This window comes from Falco cherrug, chromosome 10 (assembly GCF_023634085.1).
Source record: "Falco cherrug isolate bFalChe1 chromosome 10, bFalChe1.pri, whole genome shotgun sequence".
Lineage (NCBI taxonomy): Eukaryota > Metazoa > Chordata > Aves > Falconiformes > Falconidae > Falco > Falco cherrug.
The window spans coordinates 34,262,973-34,279,792 of NC_073706.1; the positions used below are offsets into that span (position 1 = coordinate 34,262,973).

Here is a 16,820-nt window from a genome sequence, read left to right on the forward strand (position 1 = left end):
TTGGGCACCGCATTCGCCATAAAACCCCTGCTTTCCCCGTACGAATGTAATCCTGTGTGCTGCGGTTTCAATTTTCAATAAATCTTTGGGAAAGGATTTGAGCAAAGCGAGCGTGAGCGTGCTGTTGTGGCCCAGGGCGAGCCGTCCCCGCCAGCTCCTGGGCCGGTGCCCGACAGGCACGTCCGAGCAGTTTGCACACCCCGCGGCCGCCTCTTTTTGTTTCCGAGCCATCTCTTTCCATTTGCCGAATTAAAGCTGTAAGTATTTTATGACCAAATGTATCTTACAGACACGCTGCATATTTCCTGCCCCCCCCCCCGCCCCCCCAAAAATCACAAAGCGCTTTACAACCCATGGATGAAGCTCGTCTCCGGTGAGAGGGCGTCTGTCTGGGATGAAACATGGCAGCGTTTTTAATAATGCACAGCAGCACCTTGGAGCATTTTAGGACAGCAGGAGAAGGAGATGGCGCTGGGCTGCAGATGGGAGCAGGTAAGGGGGAACCTCACGCTCACCTTCGAGCCCCTCCGTCTGCGCTGGGGTGACCGCAAGCGAGATGGCCGGCTCTTGCTCTCCATCAGCATCTCCCCTGGGCTCTGGTCCCTGGGGACGTGCCCCTCAAAGCTGGTTTTCAGAGGTGCCGCTGCAGCTCAGCGGATTGGTCAAGTGATACTGAACGATTAAAGTTTGCTTCGCTGGAGAGCGGCTGCATCGCCGTTGACGGCTGGAGGGAGCGTGGCTGCCGCGGGGAGAGGCGATTTCTGAGTTGGCTTTTGACTCAGGGGCTTGTGGGGTTCTTTGGTTTGGTGTTTTTGGTTTGGTGGTTTTTCTTTTTTTGTGGGAGGTGTTTTTGGTTTGCTTTGGTTTATTTCCTCCCCTGCCTAAATCCTGGATCTTAGAGAAAATGAGTCAAAATGACGTTTGCTCCATGCAGCTGCATCAAGGCGTTTTTCCCGTTTGCTTGCTTTTGGGGCTCCGTGTGCTTATTTTTTGGACTCTCTTGCTTTTAAAATGAGACTCCCACCTTGCTACGAAGAGAAGCAGAGGGGGGTGGAGGTTGTAAAGAGTATTGTGGTGCTGCTTGGGGGGAAAACCACCTGAAAAGCAGGTTCAGAAGACCCACCTGCCTTGGACCATAGCCTAATTTTGGGATGTTACATGAAGTCCTCCTCGTGCCCTGAAAAACTGACCTGCGCAGGTTAAAAACGGCACCTTCCTTTTTGGGGGCTACATTTGTAGCTTTGCCTTCTACAAAATGGGAATGAAGAGAAAAGGGTCATCACTTACAGCATCTCCCGCTGGGAAAAACAGGGCAGAAAATTAATTTGAGTCTTTGATTTCGCATGGGATTTTTGCCCTGCGTTTTTGGGTTTTTTTTGGTTTTTTTTTTTTTTTTGTGGGTTACTTCTGTTCAGCCTTGATCTGACAGGCCAAGCCAGCACCAGTCTTTCTTGGAGGGAGGAAAAAAATCAGTTTAAAAATTATGTATCACAGCAGAATTTGGCCCTGTAGGTGACGCCTCTTGGCTGGGATGCAGGATTTGGAACCGCTGCATGGGATGGGGGACAGCATAACTTGGCTGTGTCCCCCCCTGAGGTCTGAGAATCAGGCACAGGGTTAAGGAGAGCATCGTGGCTGGGGCTTTGGGGGGGCTGTTTTTTCAGCTCAAGGCTGGGGCATTTTGCAGGTTTTTAATTTTTTTTTTTTTTTCATTTTGTGCCCTCTAAGCCATCACCCAGCCGCCGCAAAGGCTGCAAAGCGGTGTTTCACAAGGTAATAAATTACTTTGATTAACGCCTCTCCCCCTGCCGTAGTGCTCACCACAGCAGGGGGAGAGGCGTTAATCAAACTCATTTATTACCTTAGGAAACTCCCCACCCACGGGTGACCTATATTGCTGCTGGCACGGGGGGCGTGCAATGGCAGGGCGAGCGTGCAGGTCCCCGCGCCTTATTTAACAGAGTGAGGTTTGATACTGGCTCTGGCTCCCCCGCCTTTCCGCTTTTATCTGCTCTAAAGGCTGTGTCAATAATACATTTCTGCCATTGAATATTTTATTGATGGTTTGACTTTTTTGCTGCTCGCAATTCCCATTTCAAGGCTGCGTGATTGTTCCTAATTAAAATTTTATGCCCTGGGAGAAGCCTTCTTGCTACAGTGGAGATGATGCTGTCCTTTTCTAGGCCACTACAGAGTGGTAGGAAGGAATTACTCATTGTTATGAGATTAAAACAAAGCAAATAAATAAATAGTTTTTTCCCTTAAAAAACGAACCAAAAGCCCAGCATATGACGCGTACTGGAGAGGGAACAACTGGCTCACGGGCAAGGCAGGGATCCAAGCGTACCGGGTGGCTCGAGGATGCTGTGGCTGGGCGAGCGGGGAGCTGCATCCCTGTGTCCCTCAGGCGCCGTGGGGCAGCTGCTTCCTCCCCTGTGGTGGGCAGGAATGGGCTTCACAGCTTCTCCCTCCTCAGATGCTTCTCACCACCAGCTCCAGTGCCACCCAAAAATCATAGAGCAAAGGATATACCCGTTTTTCACTGGTGAGCAGTCCCACCATTTTGGGTTTTTCTTGGTGGTGGGTTTTTTTTAAATAAAATAAATCTGCAAGTTACCTGCCAGGCTTTGTCAGCACCAGGCACCATTCAGGAGAGTAATTCAGCACCTCCAGCCTCCCTAGGGCTCTTCTCTCTGCACTACCCGATTCTTTTATTTATTTTTTTTAATATTGCATCAGAAAAATGGCTCCCAGCTTCTCACCCACCCACCCTGGACTGTGTCAGCTTGTTAGGCCAGGCACCCTCTGCAGATGGTGATCAGGGCATGGGCCAGGCCCCAGGCCAGTACAATTTCTCAAGGGCAGCACAGCTGCAGACACTTGAAGCATCCCCAATTCACAGTCATGGATCCGTACGAGTTCCTCAGTGTTTGGGTTTCTTCCCCCCCTACGTTTCATCTAGAGCGTGAGAAGCATTTGTGCTGCCTCGCAGCCCCTGGATTTGGCAAAGAGCTTTGGAAGCGCAGGCTACAGCACCATTACATAAGGAAAGGTGTGAATGACTAGAGGAGAAAATGCCTGCGGGTTTTGCTCCCCAAGTGGTGTACAGATGCTCTACTGCTTGCTTCTGGGCCCACAGCTCCTGTGAGGGTACTTCGCTGCAGGTGGAGAAGAGAAACTATCTGAACTGGCGTGTGTGTCCATGCAGGGAGCGGTGTCTGCTCTCCCTGCGATGATTTTCCTTTCTCTGTCTCAGGGTAAAGACCAAGTGCGTTCTACCTTGCCCTGGAAGCAAAAATAATCATAAAGCACTAGAGGAGGCCGGGAAATTTTCTTGTTTATGGATGAGCAAGTTTCTCTCCCAATGGAACCTCCTGCCAGCAGAAATCTTTTTTTTTTTTTAGGATGTATTATATAAGTCCCTGCTTGCATTTAACTAACTGACTTCCTCTTAAACAATTTATGTACTCCTATTCCTCACAGGCCAGCTTGCTCCTTCAGTGAGGCTCACCACGTAGGACCTGCCACTGGCACGCGTTATAGACAGAACACGACAGGCGCTTCCTAGCGCGGTGCTTGAAGCGTTAGGACTGCTCACTTCCCTCTGTGAAGCGCTGGAACAAGAGAACAAAATCTTTGAGGAGCACAGAGAGTCCCTTCAGCTTAACGTGCCCAACTTTCAGCCTCTTCCCCTCCTGTAAGGCACACCCCTGTCTCCTCCCAGAAATCTTACAGCATCAGTTCTGAGCAAGGGCTTTTAGTACCTGACTACTCATTACCCGGCTAAGTATCACCTTACAAATCTGTCCATTAACTACTGAAAAGCATGAAGTTAAGGGGTGTCTTCACCCTGGTGTATTTTCTCATTGCTCAGGAGCATGCTGAGGCTTTGGGGCTAGGGCAGGGGCAAAGGCACTGATGCTGGGCTTTCTGCTTCAGGGACAACCAGGTCACAGCATTCCACTCTCCAAGATACCTTCACTGGCTACAGAGGCAAAATAAGAGATGGGAGGCATGGGGCATGCAACGTGCATCTGACACATCGCTGAGAAGGCACAGCCCTCCTCTTCAGATGGTCTGACGCTCTGGATTACAGTAATAAGCACCCAAACGCTGGTTTTGCACTATTTATTGAATACTTCAGGTGACAGCACAGCAGGTTAGTTTTGAATCATGCCACAAGAATGTTAAAAACAGGAATTGAGCTGTATGCTCCCACCCTGCTTACTGGAGAGAGACACAAAAAAAAAAAAGGCAAAAACAAACAAACTTCACTTCAACCCCTTGCCTTTGCTTACTGGAGCTGGACAGGATGGTTCCATAGGTAGCGGGAAGTCGGAAGCATTCATACCATGGTGCTGCTCATGGGAACTGGGACAAGTCTCACCGGGTGACCTGCAGAGCTGCTTCTGCCAGTGGCATCTCCAGCGGTTAGTCATCGGGCAGCACAGTCCCAAAGGCAGGGCTACTTCTTCAAAGAAAAACAGAACGCCTTCATTTTCAGGAACAGGTTTGTTACACTAGCGGTCACCTACGAAAGGGGGTGATGGGGGACTGCGGGGCTTCACTTTCAGCGCACAGACACATTCACACACAGGTGTATTTTACACCAGGTTTCCCTCTCTCCCCTCTCTTCATGCAGCTACGCCAAGTGCCTGCTTGGGACCGGCAGTGGGAAGATGCTGTAGGTGCAGCTAGGGAGGAGGAAAGCCTTCTAGGGCTAAGAAAGTGCAAACTTGTGTCCCCCTCCAACCCCCACCACCAAAAAAAGGCCCATTTGGCTTCTGAACAAGCATGAAAGCAGCTTTGGTACATTCAGGCATTTCCCCTCTCTTTCCAGCGTGTTTGAGCACCCTGGACTCATCCTGTTGGCACGGGACACAGGGGAAGGCAACTTTGTGGAAGAGCAGATGCTCCTCCAGGACCCAGAGGGAGAAATGACATGTGAGAGCAGGCAGGAGAGACAGGGACAGGCAAAAGGACCGGCAGAATTTCTCGGTGAGAGACTTTATCCTGCAGAGGACATTGCTCTGCCTTCCGTGCAATTAACTACTTACTGACCAGAGCACTGCCGATTCATTCGGGTCAAGCCTTTGCAATTGTCTAAGGCTCCACATGGGCAGCCCAAGCAAGAGGGAAAATACCAGAGCCCTTTCAGGGAACCTCAGCAAGCTGCTAGTGGGTTATTATCAGCTTAAGCTGCTGATAAAGCCACACTGCACTTCAAAAACAACGCTTTTCAACTAGACAGCTTCTTGACCAGCCCCAAAATCACAAGAGAGAACTTTGCAGGAGAAGCAATCTGCTTTGTTACTTCCTCCGTTTCTAGTGACAGCCACCCTGGGCAGCTGGAGCAGTCCCTGCCCGGCTCGCCCTCCTGCTCCTCGAGGCCATGAAGCCGAGTCCCCTGTGTGCCACCATGGCATGACTGTGCGGGGCAGCTCCACCAGCACCCAGCCAGTGTGGCACCAGCCTGGTGCCAGAAGCAGAAAGCGGCGGGCAAAGGTGAGGGGTGGGATGGGAAACAAAATGGCAATGAAAAAGGAAAGCGAGGCTCGTTTCTGCTTTTCATTTAACAGACTAGAGAGTCTTGAAAGGTGACTCATCCAGGGCAATACCAGGCACGGTTTCTTCTGTTAACACACCCTTGGCAATAGCATTCAGTTAGTCACTGACTGGGTATCAAGACGTCACCGGCTGGGATGAAGCGTCTCTTTAACTTGGTACAGAGTCCACTAGCACTTATTCCCTTTGGAGAAGAGCAGGGGAGGCGAGATGGGGGCACGCCATCCCTCCCCTGCAAGTTTACCCCTGGCTCTTGGCACCGCAGCCCCTTCCCCTCACCTCCACTCCCCCGGGCTGGCTGCGAGCTGCCTCAACTCCTGTCAGGCTCCGCCGGGAAGGCCCCAGGAGCAGAGGAGCGGCGTGTGGGACGGCGGGCTGGCTCCACTGGCTCCTCCGCAGGCCGGAGCCTCTCACCTGGCAGGCGGGGAGGGCACGCGTCGTGGCGGCGAGGCGCGGGTCCCCGGAGGCGAGGCGGCCGCCCAGCGATGTCCGAGGAGCAGGTTAGCCGCTGTCACACGCACAGTGGAGTCGCCGAGAGCACAATGTGCGTTAGTCAGTGGCTCACCTGCTCCTGGAGGGTGACGGGGGGGCGGCGGGGCCCACCTGCAGCACAGGAGACACCGGGCAGCGTGAGGGAAGGAGGGGGGGGGGGGGTCGCGCCGTACCCGCGTTCCGCGGCGCGCCCCGGCACGGAGCGCTGCAGCTCGGCGGCACCCACCCCCGGGACAGGCCCCCCCCCGCCCCTCCCCGTGCCGCTGCCAGCCGGGGGAGGTCCCCCGCCGCCGCTCACCTGCGCTCCCGCAGCTCCGCGCTCCCCCCTCCGCCGCCGCCGCCGCCGCCAACTTCTCGCTCTGCCCCGGCCCGGCCCACGCCGCGCGCCGCGGCCCCTCGCCCCGCCCACTCCTCCGCGCCCGCCAATACCAACGCCGCCCGCCCGCCCGCCGGCCCCGCCCCTGCACGGCAGCATCCAATGGCGGCTCCGTCCCCGGCCGGGCGGGCCGGGCGGGGCGGGCCCCCCCCGGCAGTGACAGCGGCGGGCGCGGCGCGTTCGCTTCTGCACGTCGCTGCTGCGGGGAGGAACCATTTGTACCTGTTGAACCGCCGCCCGCCTCCCGCTCACCCCGCCCTGCCGACCCCCTCCTCTCCCCGCCCTCCCCGCTTCGCCTCACACCGGCAGCCGCCAGCAGCACCCCTTTAGCCCGCCGCCACCCGCGGGACCCCCACACGCACGCTACAGAGCCCCGTTGCCCCCCCCCATACACACACGCTTCCCCTCGCCTTTCCCCCCACCCCCCCCCGCCCCGCGGCCGCCCCCGCCGCAGCTCGGCCCATGGTACGGTCCGCCGGGGCCGTGCCATCAGGGCAGTGTCGGGGCGCACGTAGGCCGCGCGCGCCGCCCAACCGCCGCCGCGCGCGCCGCGGGCGGGAACGGCGCGTGCCACCGGCCGTGCTCCCTTCCCCCCCAACACCCTACCTTCCCTCCCTGTGTTCCCCTGCACCCTGCTGCGTTAGGGGCTTTGGGGGAGGCGGTTATCGTTGTTCCCGCCGGGCTGGCCGTGTGGAAAAGCCCTGTGCCCCTCACAGTGCCTTCGGCCATCGCAGGTGGGTCCTCACGGTGAAGAGATCCCCTCACACTAAAGGGGGTCCCTTACAACGAATGGGGTCCCCTCATGCTAAACAGGGTCCCTCACACTAAAGGGGGTCCCTCACAGCGAAGGGGGTCCCCTCAAACCAAATGGGGTCCCTCACACCGAAGGGGGTCCCCTCACGCTAAAGGGGGTCCCTCCCAGAGAAAGGGGTCCCCTGACACCAAAGGGGGTCCCTCACACTGAGGGGAGGTCCCCTTACGCTAAAGGGGATCCCTCATGCCAAAATGGGACCCTCACACCAAAGGGGTCCCTCAGCCTGGAAGGCCCCAGCTGTGCCCCAGGGCAGCGGTGCTGGCTTCTGGGCAGGGTGAGGGCCTGGGTCTTCTTCCAGTAACACCTCTTCCCTCCACAAACAGGCAGCTGAGGGCCTCCTGGATGTTCTCAGGGTAACATACTGGCTCGCTGATGTCCATCTAACTACAAGCCGGCAGCCAAGCGAGTGGTTGAAAAGCTGAAAATTTTAGGGTGCCTGAAGGAGGATTTGCCAAGCACCAAAGACGGTGCTCTGTGGGTGGGCACGGGGCTGTCCCGTGGGGAGGGGAAGAGCCTTGTTTGGGGACACACAGAGTCAGGCATCCCATCTGCCCGAAGCCACGCACCTTCCACAAACAGACCAGAAACCAGGGTGCACCAGGGGAGCTGGCACGTTTGGTGGGAGCCCCGCTTCATCTGTACTGCTGATGTTCAGGAAAAAACATTTTGGGTGTGAATGTGGCCATGGACCAGAGCAGCCAGACACCGCATCCCTGCAGAACTGACAATGCATGCCATCTAGCAAGACACAAGCTCTGCATCCCTTGTGGAAACCTCCTTGGCACCAGCTGTCATGGCTCCGACGGGTGTGTTGCAATCTGGTGCTCTTCCTGCAAGGTGTGGCGCAAGACTTAGAAGCAAAACCCAGCGTGGGCTGCGTGAGAGCTGGTGGCAATTCCCCACCGAAAGGATTTCCCTACGTGTTTTGCTGGAGCGCCTATCTATGGCTCTGCTCTCCCACTGCTAGGGGGGAGGGGGGGACAGCCCCTGTTCTGTGTGACAGCCTGCACAAAGACAGCCTCTGTTGTCGTTTGTGTGTGTGCTGTGTGTGGTTTTTTGTTTTCACCCAGCAGCCGTAGGGAAAAAGTCACGTATTTTACATCTTCCCCAGCACAGGGCTCGCACTCAGATTGGAGCAGTCGGCTGCAGTGCACACTGGCCCCTGCGCCCTCCAGGTTGAGCAACACAAAGAGCAAGGCACAGCCATGGAAAATACTCGCTTTGCTTCAAAATAGGTATTTGGTGCAAAGTAACATGGCCGGGTACTGCCCTGACACCTCCGGGCCGGCCCTGCTGCTTCTGCCGGGCTGCTGCACGGGGCACAGGGCACGCGTGCCGTTGGCTGCTGTGCTCCGCCAAGTCCCTTCTCTCTTCTTCCAGGCGGTGCCTTACATTTTGAGCTTTATTTAGAAAACAGGTAAATAAATAAAATCCTTCTTCTCCTGCCTGTAAGTGCACAGGGAAGCAGTGTGTTTGGGAGCGGTGCTTGCACAGCTGGCTGCCTGCACAGCCGAGCCCTGCACGTTGCTGGGACCTCCCTGGGCACCGCATTAAACCGGCCAGCGCGGAGCGGGGCTGGAGGGCGGCCAGCTGGGCAGCGGTGGGCACAGCCCCAGCACGGGGGCTGACGGGCTCCGGGGGTTCCATCTTTGGTGTCTTTAAATGAAGGCTGAGCCCCTTGCCTTGGCTCAGGGGATGCTCTGCCATCGCCCTGGAGATGCGCCGGGCCGGGGGCTTGGCTGCAGCGCTGGTGGGTGCTGTCTGCCCTCAGCCCCCGCTCCCCCGCCAGCTCCCACCCAGCCCGTGGCTCAGCCCTTAATCTCCAGGATGAAATGTCCTGCTGACACGGCCGGTGCTGCCCCGGGGAGAGCCCCCGCTCACCCCAGCCCCACAGCTCTTCCCTTTGTTCCCAGCCAGCTCCAGGCCTGGCGCTGCCAGAGCCGGGAGAGCCAGGAGAGCGGGGTGCCAGGGGCTGCCCCCCGGCCTCCTCATGCAGCGGGGGCTGTGCCGGCGGGGGGACGTGCCCCCAGCCCCGCGGCCGGTGACTGCCTATCAATTAACCTGCAACTAAAAATGAACAGCAGACCCCCTCTTTCCAAACAGACCCTGTCTTTCCTAAGCAGATCCCGTCTTTTCAAAGCAGATCTCGCCTCTCCAAACAGACCCTGTCTTTCCTAAGCAGATCCCGTCTTTTCAAAGCAGATCTCGCCTCTCCAAACAGACCCTGTCTTTCCTAAGCAGATCCCGTCTTTTCAAAGCAGATCTCGCCTCTCCAAACAGACCCTGTCTTTCCTAAGCAGATCCCGTCTTTTCAAAGCAGATCTCGCCTCTCCAAACAGACCCTGTCTTTCCTAAGCAGATCCCGTCTTTTCAAAGCAGATCTCGCCTCTCCAAACAGACCCTGTCTTTCCTAAGCAGATCCCGTCTTTTCAAAGCAGATCTCGCCTCTCCAAACAGACCCTGTCTTTCCTAAGCAGATCCCGTCTTTTCAAAGCAGATCTCGCCTCTCCAAACAGACCCTGTCTTTCCTAAGCAGATCCCGTCTTTTCAAAGCAGATCTCGCCTCTCCAAACAGACCCTGTCTTTCCTAAGCAGATCCCGTCTTTTCAAAGCAGATCTCGCCTCTCCAAACAGACCCTGTCTTTCCTAAGCAGATCCCGTCTTTTCAAAGCAGATCTCGCCTCTCCAAACAGACCCTGTCTTTCCTAAGCAGATCCCGTCTTTTCAAAGCAGATCTCGCCTCTCCAAACAGACCCTGTCTTTCCTAAGCAGATCCCGTCTTTTCAAAGCAGATCTCGCCTCTCCAAACAGACCCTGTCTTTCCTAAGCAGATCCCGTCTTTTCAAAGCAGATCTCGCCTCTCCAAACAGACCCTGTCTTTCCTAAGCAGATCCCGTCTTTTCAAAGCAGATCTCGCCTCTCCAAACAGACCCTGTCTTTCCTAAGCAGATCCCGTCTTTTCAAAGCAGATCTCGCCTCTCCAAACAGACCCTGTCTTTCCTAAGCAGATCCCGTCTTTTCAAAGCAGATCTCGCCTCTCCAAACAGACCCTGTCTTTCCTAAGCAGATCCCGTCTTTTCAAAGCAGATCTCGCCTCTCCAAACAGACCCTGTCTTTCCTAAGCAGATCCCGTCTTTTCAAAGCAGATCTCGCCTCTCCAAACAGACCCTGTCTTTCCTAAGCAGATCCCGTCTTTTCAAAGCAGATCTCGCCTCTCCAAACAGACCGTCTTTCCTAAGCAGATCCCGTCTTTTCAAAGCAGATCTCGCCTCTCCAAACAGACCCTGTCTTTCCTAAGCAGATCCCGTCTTTTCAAAGCAGATCTCGCCTCTCCAAACAGACCCTGTCTTTCCTAAGCAGATCCCGTCTTTTCAAAGCAGATCTCGCCTCTCCAAACAGACCCTGTCTTTCCTAAGCAGATCCCGTCTTTTCAAAGCAGATCTCGCCTCTCCAAACAGACCCTGTCTTTCCTAAGCAGATCCCGTCTTTTCAAAGCAGATCTCGCCTCTCCAAACAGACCCTGTCTTTCCTAAGCAGATCCCGTCTTTTCAAAGCAGATCTCGCCTCTCCAAACAGACCCTGTCTTTCCTAAGCAGATCCCGTCTTTTCAAAGCAGATCTCGCCTCTCCAAACAGACCCTGTCTTTCCTAAGCAGATCCCGTCTTTTCAAAGCAGATCTCGCCTCTCCAAACAGACCCTGTCTTTCCTAAGCAGATCCCGTCTTTTCAAAGCAGATCTCGCCTCTCCAAACAGACCCTGTCTTTCCTAAGCAGATCCCGTCTTTTCAAAGCAGATCTCGCCTCTCCAAACAGACCCTGTCTTTCCTAAGCAGATCCCGTCTTTTCAAAGCAGATCTCGCCTCTCCAAACAGACCCTGTCTTTCCTAAGCAGATCCCGTCTTTTCAAAGCAGATCTCGCCTCTCCAAACAGACCCTGTCTTTCCTAAGCAGATCCCGTCTTTTCAAAGCAGATCTCGCCTCTCCAAACAGACCCTGTCTTTCCTAAGCAGATCCCGTCTTTTCAAAGCAGATCTCGCCTCTCCAAACAGACCCTGTCTTTCCTAAGCAGATCCCGTCTTTTCAAAGCAGATCTCGCCTCTCCAAACAGACCCTGTCTTTCCTAAGCAGATCCCGTCTTTTCAAAGCAGATCTCGCCTCTCCAAACAGACCGTCTTTCCTAAGCAGATCCCGTCTTTTCAAAGCAGATCTCGCCTCTCCAAACAGACCCTGTCTTTCCTAAGCAGATCCCGTCTTTTCAAAGCAGATCTCGCCTCTCCAAACAGACCCTGTCTTTCCTAAGCAGATCCCGTCTTTTCAAAGCAGATCTCGCCTCTCCAAACAGACCCTGTCTTTCCTAAGCAGATCCCGTCTTTTCAAAGCAGATCTCGCCTCTCCAAACAGACCCTGTCTTTCCTAAGCAGATCCCGTCTTTTCAAAGCAGATCTCGCCTCTCCAAACAGACCCTGTCTTTCCTAAGCAGATCCCGTCTTTTCAAAGCAGATCTCGCCTCTCCAAACAGACCCTGTCTTTCCTAAGCAGATCCCGTCTTTTCAAAGCAGATCTCGCCTCTCCAAACAGACCCTGTCTTTCCTAAGCAGATCCCGTCTTTTCAAAGCAGATCTCGCCTCTCCAAACAGACCCTGTCTTTCCTAAGCAGATCCCGTCTTTTCAAAGCAGATCTCGCCTCTCCAAACAGACCCTGTCTTTCCTAAGCAGATCCCGTCTTTTCAAAGCAGATCTCGCCTCTCCAAACAGACCCTGTCTTTCCTAAGCAGATCCCGTCTTTTCAAAGCAGATCTCGCCTCTCCAAACAGACCCTGTCTTTCCTAAGCAGATCCCGTCTTTTCAAAGCAGATCTCGCCTCTCCAAACAGACCCTGTCTTTCCTAAGCAGATCCCGTCTTTTCAAAGCAGATCTCGCCTCTCCAAACAGACCCTGTCTTTCCTAAGCAGATCCCGTCTTTTCAAAGCAGATCTCGCCTCTCCAAACAGACCCTGTCTTTCCTAAGCAGATCCCGTCTTTTCAAAGCAGATCTCGCCTCTCCAAACAGACCCTGTCTTTCCTAAGCAGATCCCGTCTTTTCAAAGCAGATCTCGCCTCTCCAAACAGACCCTGTCTTTCCTAAGCAGATCCCGTCTTTTCAAAGCAGATCTCGCCTCTCCAAACAGACCCTGTCTTTCCTAAGCAGATCCCGTCTTTTCAAAGCAGATCTCGCCTCTCCAAACAGACCCTGTCTTTCCTAAGCAGATCCCGTCTTTTCAAAGCAGATCTCGCCTCTCCAAACAGACCCTGTCTTTCCTAAGCAGATCCCGTCTTTTCAAAGCAGATCTCGCCTCTCCAAACAGACCCTGTCTTTCCTAAGCAGATCCCGTCTTTTCAAAGCAGATCTCGCCTCTCCAAACAGACCCTGTCTTTCCTAAGCAGATCCCGTCTTTTCAAAGCAGATCTCGCCTCTCCAAACAGACCCTGTCTTTCCTAAGCAGATCCCGTCTTTTCAAAGCAGATCTCGCCTCTCCAAACAGACCCTGTCTTTCCTAAGCAGATCCCGTCTTTTCAAAGCAGATCTCGCCTCTCCAAACAGACCCTGTCTTTCCTAAGCAGATCCCGTCTTTTCAAAGCAGATCTCGCCTCTCCAAACAGACCCTGTCTTTCCTAAGCAGATCCCGTCTTTTCAAAGCAGATCTCGCCTCTCCAAACAGACCCTGTCTTTCCTAAGCAGATCCCGTCTTTTCAAAGCAGATCTCGCCTCTCCAAACAGACCCTGTCTTTCCAAGCAGATCCCGTCTTTTCAAACAGATCTCGCCTCTCCAAACAGACCATCTTTCCAAGCAGATCCTGTCTTTTCAAAACAGATCCTGTCTTTTCAAACAGATTGTCTTTCCAAAACAGATCTCATCTTTTCAAATAGATCTTATCTTTTCAAGCAGATCTTGTCTTTTCAAAACATCTCTTTCCAAACAGATCCTGTCTTTTCAAATGGATTTCCTCTTTTCAAACAGATCTCATCAACAGATCCTGTCTTTCCAAACAGATCTCTTTTCCAAACAGATCTCATATTTTCAAACAGATCTCCTCTTTTCAAATAGGTCTCATCTTTATAAATGGATTCTGTCTTTTCAAAACAGATCTCATCTTTCCAAACGGATCCTGCCTTTCCAAACGGATCTCATCTTTTTAAGCAGATCCTCTCCCCAAACAGACCCCAAACTGTCTCCAGAGGAGGCGTGGCGAGGCCGCGGCCCCTCGGCCCCCTCAGGGCCCCCCCGGGCCCCGCAGGCCGGCGGGCGCAGCCCCAGGGCCGCCAGGGGCCGGCAGCAGCGGGGCGGGCGCCAGGCCTGCCCAGCTCCGGCGTTTCCCGGGAGAGGCCCCGCTGTGCCCCCCGGCCCCGCGGGAGCGGCCGGTGCCCGGGAACCGGCGGAGCGGCAGACGGGGACTGCCAGCCGGCGGGCGGGCGCTGGGGCTGGCGCCCGGTCCAGGCGGGGCGAAGCCGGAGCCGGCCCTCCCACGCCGTGCCCGCGCTGCCGTGCGGCGGGAGCGTTCCCCTGGGCTCCCCCCGGCGGGCGGCAATTAACGAGCGTCGCCCTCTGGGAGTACCGCCCGCCCGCCCGAGCCGCGCTGCGGGACGGCCCCGGGGCCGCCGCCCTCCCCCCGCCCCGTCCCCAATGGTTCAGCCCAGCGCCTCGCTCCCGCCCAGTGGTTCAGCCCCGCGGGCGCCTCTGCCGGCGCCGCTGTGACCCGGAAGTTTTCTCGTAGCACTTCCGGAGCGAGGGGGCTTCCGGCCGCGGAAGGCGTTGCGCCGGCCCGGTGATGTGAGCCGTTGGGCCCCTTCCCGTGAGTGCGCCGGGACGAGGCGGCTGCCGGCGTCGGTCGCTGGGGCCGGCTTGGGCGGAGGGTGCCGGGGTCCGGGACCAGCAGAGCCCGGGACGTTGCCACCGGCCCGGAGTACCTCTGGAAGGAAGCTTCTCTGCCGCTCTCGGTATTGTTTATGTTTATTTAACTTTATTCTTAGCAGTCTCCTTATTTACGATGTCTCACCTGCCGGCCGGCAGTCAGCAAGAAGGGCGGAGCGGCGGGGGCCTCAGCGCCGGGCCGCCTGGGGCAGCGCTCCGCGGGGCCTGGGGCGGGTGGGGGGCGGCCGGCGGCTCCGCGGCTGCTGCGGAGACGGTTTAGTCAATACACCCCAAATGCTTGTGGCGCCCCCGGCCCCCTCCCCGCGGCGGTGCGGGCCTGGGGGCGCTTGGGGAAGCCGTTCCTGCCTCCTGCTGGGAGGCCGGTGGGGCTCCCGTCTGGAGAGCAGCGATGGGGCTTCAGGCTAACAGCCTGAACGAGGAACGAGGCCTTCCTGCCAGCTTTTTTTTTTGTTTAGCTTGTAAAAACGTTAAAAACTTTGCCCTGAGGTGGCTGTGCTCACTGTCAGGCTTTTAAACTGCGGCTGGTGGCCTGCATTCTGCGCCCCGTGTTCGGCACCAGTGGGGTGGGTGAGGTTTTTGAGTTTTTTGTAGTTTTAGTTACTGGTTTTCCAGCTGGTTGTGGCATGGATGCGTTGCTGAGGTGTTTGCTGTGTTATTTCCTTTCTTGAAGGTCATTAGGTCTTGGTACCTTTTGTTATGGTGATGCACATAAAAGTCATAAAAGTGCAGGAGGTGTTTGGGGTGGTTTTGTTTGGAATTTCCTCCTCCCCACTCCCCAGCCATGCCCATAAACAGCGAGGAAAGCTGAAGTTAAAAATGTGAAAGATGTGAAAAGCTGATGCTGAAAGGGATCTTGCCAGTAAGGGTGGTTCTTCCTAAGAAAAGAAACCTGTTAAAGAGGAGGATGCGCAGCATGAGAGAGTTGGAGGTTCACAGCTGGAAACGGAGCCAGTGTCTTCAGGGAGTTGGAGGCTGGGAATTGCATAGAGCTTGGCTGCTGCTTTGAATGCAGAGGTACGAAACGCCCGGCTGCTCCTCTGGGTGGGATGCTGCACTTCAAAAGTGCCTTTGCAAAGCCCGTGCATTGCTTTGTCTGCATTACAAACTCCCTGAAGAGTGCACTGTCAGCTCCTGGGGAAGCTTTGGTGGACGGTTTTGGTCCTGGAATTTAGGGTGGCTAAATTTAGGGCAGGGCCAGGATGGGGGAAAAGATAAGCGCTTCCTCACCTACCCTGGGATTAAGTTTTGGTGCCTTATCTGTGAGGTTCTTAGACGCTTCCATTGTTTAAACTTTTGCATGGGCAGTTCTGATGCTGGTATTTAAGAGTTAATCTTCTTGTAACTTAAAGCAGGGGAAAGTTGGTTCTAAATTTAGATTTAGAAGACTTTTATAAAGCTCCCTATGTGTGCTAGATTGGCACTGTGTGGCTCTGGGCTGTAGGAGTCTCTCACTAATCTGAATACTTTCCTTGCCTAGTTCCTCTTATTTACCTTTGGAATGTCGTGATGGCAGACACCACACATCATATCCACATGATTTCCAAGTGGATACAACCATGATTTTTCAGCTCTTACTTTCTTTTCTTTCAATGTAGCATATGAAATTGGAAAGAAAGCTGAATGCTTTCTGATGTGTGATGCTGGTTTTCCAGAGGGAATGGAGTTGTTTGGTCAATTTGGAAAAAAACCCCACCACCAACAAACAAACACACACTACCCCCACCCCCCCAACAAAAAAACCCTAAAACCGAAAAAACAACAGACCAACAAATAACGCAGATGTGCCAAAGAGAACTGAAAGCTCATGTGTTTGAATATTTAGTAGACTTAAATTTAGTTGTAAGCGCTCTGTGGAACATGACTGCTCAATAATTGCCCATGAAATTAGATCAGTATTCAAAACCACCCTGTGAGAAAGTCCATCTGACTTGTTTTCTTTGCCTGTGTATAATCCTGAATGTTACCCGAGCAGATTGAAGTCGGTGCCTTGTCTGGTAGCTCTTCTGTTTCTAAAAACTAGAAACTACTGTAGGAAACTGGTGATGGAGGAAATTGTTCTGGGACTGGGAGAATCCAGACTGGGAGAGTCGCTCGCTGTTGTAGGCAGCTCTGTCGGCTTCGTGTCAGACTGAGATGGAGTTTGAGTGTGTCTTGCAGACCGTGGCTCCTCTGGTAGTTAGAAACCTGCACTTGCCTTCTAGCTGGAACATACTCGGAGTACGCTGAAATACTGATTTGTGGTGATGCATAAGGATTTTAGTTCAAAAACCTAAATGCTTACTGAAGTGCTTGTTTGATGAGCCCTAGTTCTGGAGGAAACGCTTAATCTTCTCTGTAAAAGCAAACAGAAAATCCTATTGCTAGTACGGCGTGAAGAAAGTATTTGTCATTCTTACTTGATTGTAGAGTTAAAGTGACTGAAGGCAGCTCGATGTAAAAATGTAATCTGTCTTAATAGCAAAGCCCAGGCTTACAATTTATACCGCAGCAGAAGGCGTGCAGTGCTCGGTGCAAACCTGACTTGGCCGTAGCGAGGTTGTGCCTTTGTGAAGGGAACCTGGGGCTGGGGAGAAGTGCTGCTACATGTAAAGTGCTCAAACACCTGTCACACACTTGTTTTGGCGGTTTAATGCTGCATTAAAAGATGAGGTTCTTCTGAATAA

The 16,820-nt window shown here is 54.2% G+C and overlaps 1 protein-coding gene and 1 long non-coding RNA gene across 2 annotated transcripts in view; one reads left to right on the plus strand and one right to left on the minus strand.

Moving 5' to 3' along the window:
• Positions 1–4,113: 4,113 nt before the first annotated feature.
• On the minus strand, positions 4,114–6,459 carry LOC129736905 (uncharacterized). Its single transcript, XR_008734080.1, has 3 exons — positions 6,356–6,459; positions 5,845–6,168; positions 4,114–4,471 (listed from the first exon to the last, which is right to left on the minus strand). It is a non-coding gene; the product is annotated as an uncharacterized LOC129736905 (long non-coding RNA).
• A 7,537-nt stretch (positions 6,460–13,996) lies between these two features.
• PHRF1 (PHD and ring finger domains 1) overlaps positions 13,997–16,820 on the plus strand; it is a 28,074-nt gene continuing 25,250 nt past the window's right edge. The window contains exon 1 of the mRNA XM_014282862.3: positions 13,997–14,222. The gene's annotated coding sequence lies outside the window, so the exon portion shown is untranslated. The remainder of the gene's footprint in view (positions 14,223–16,820) is intronic.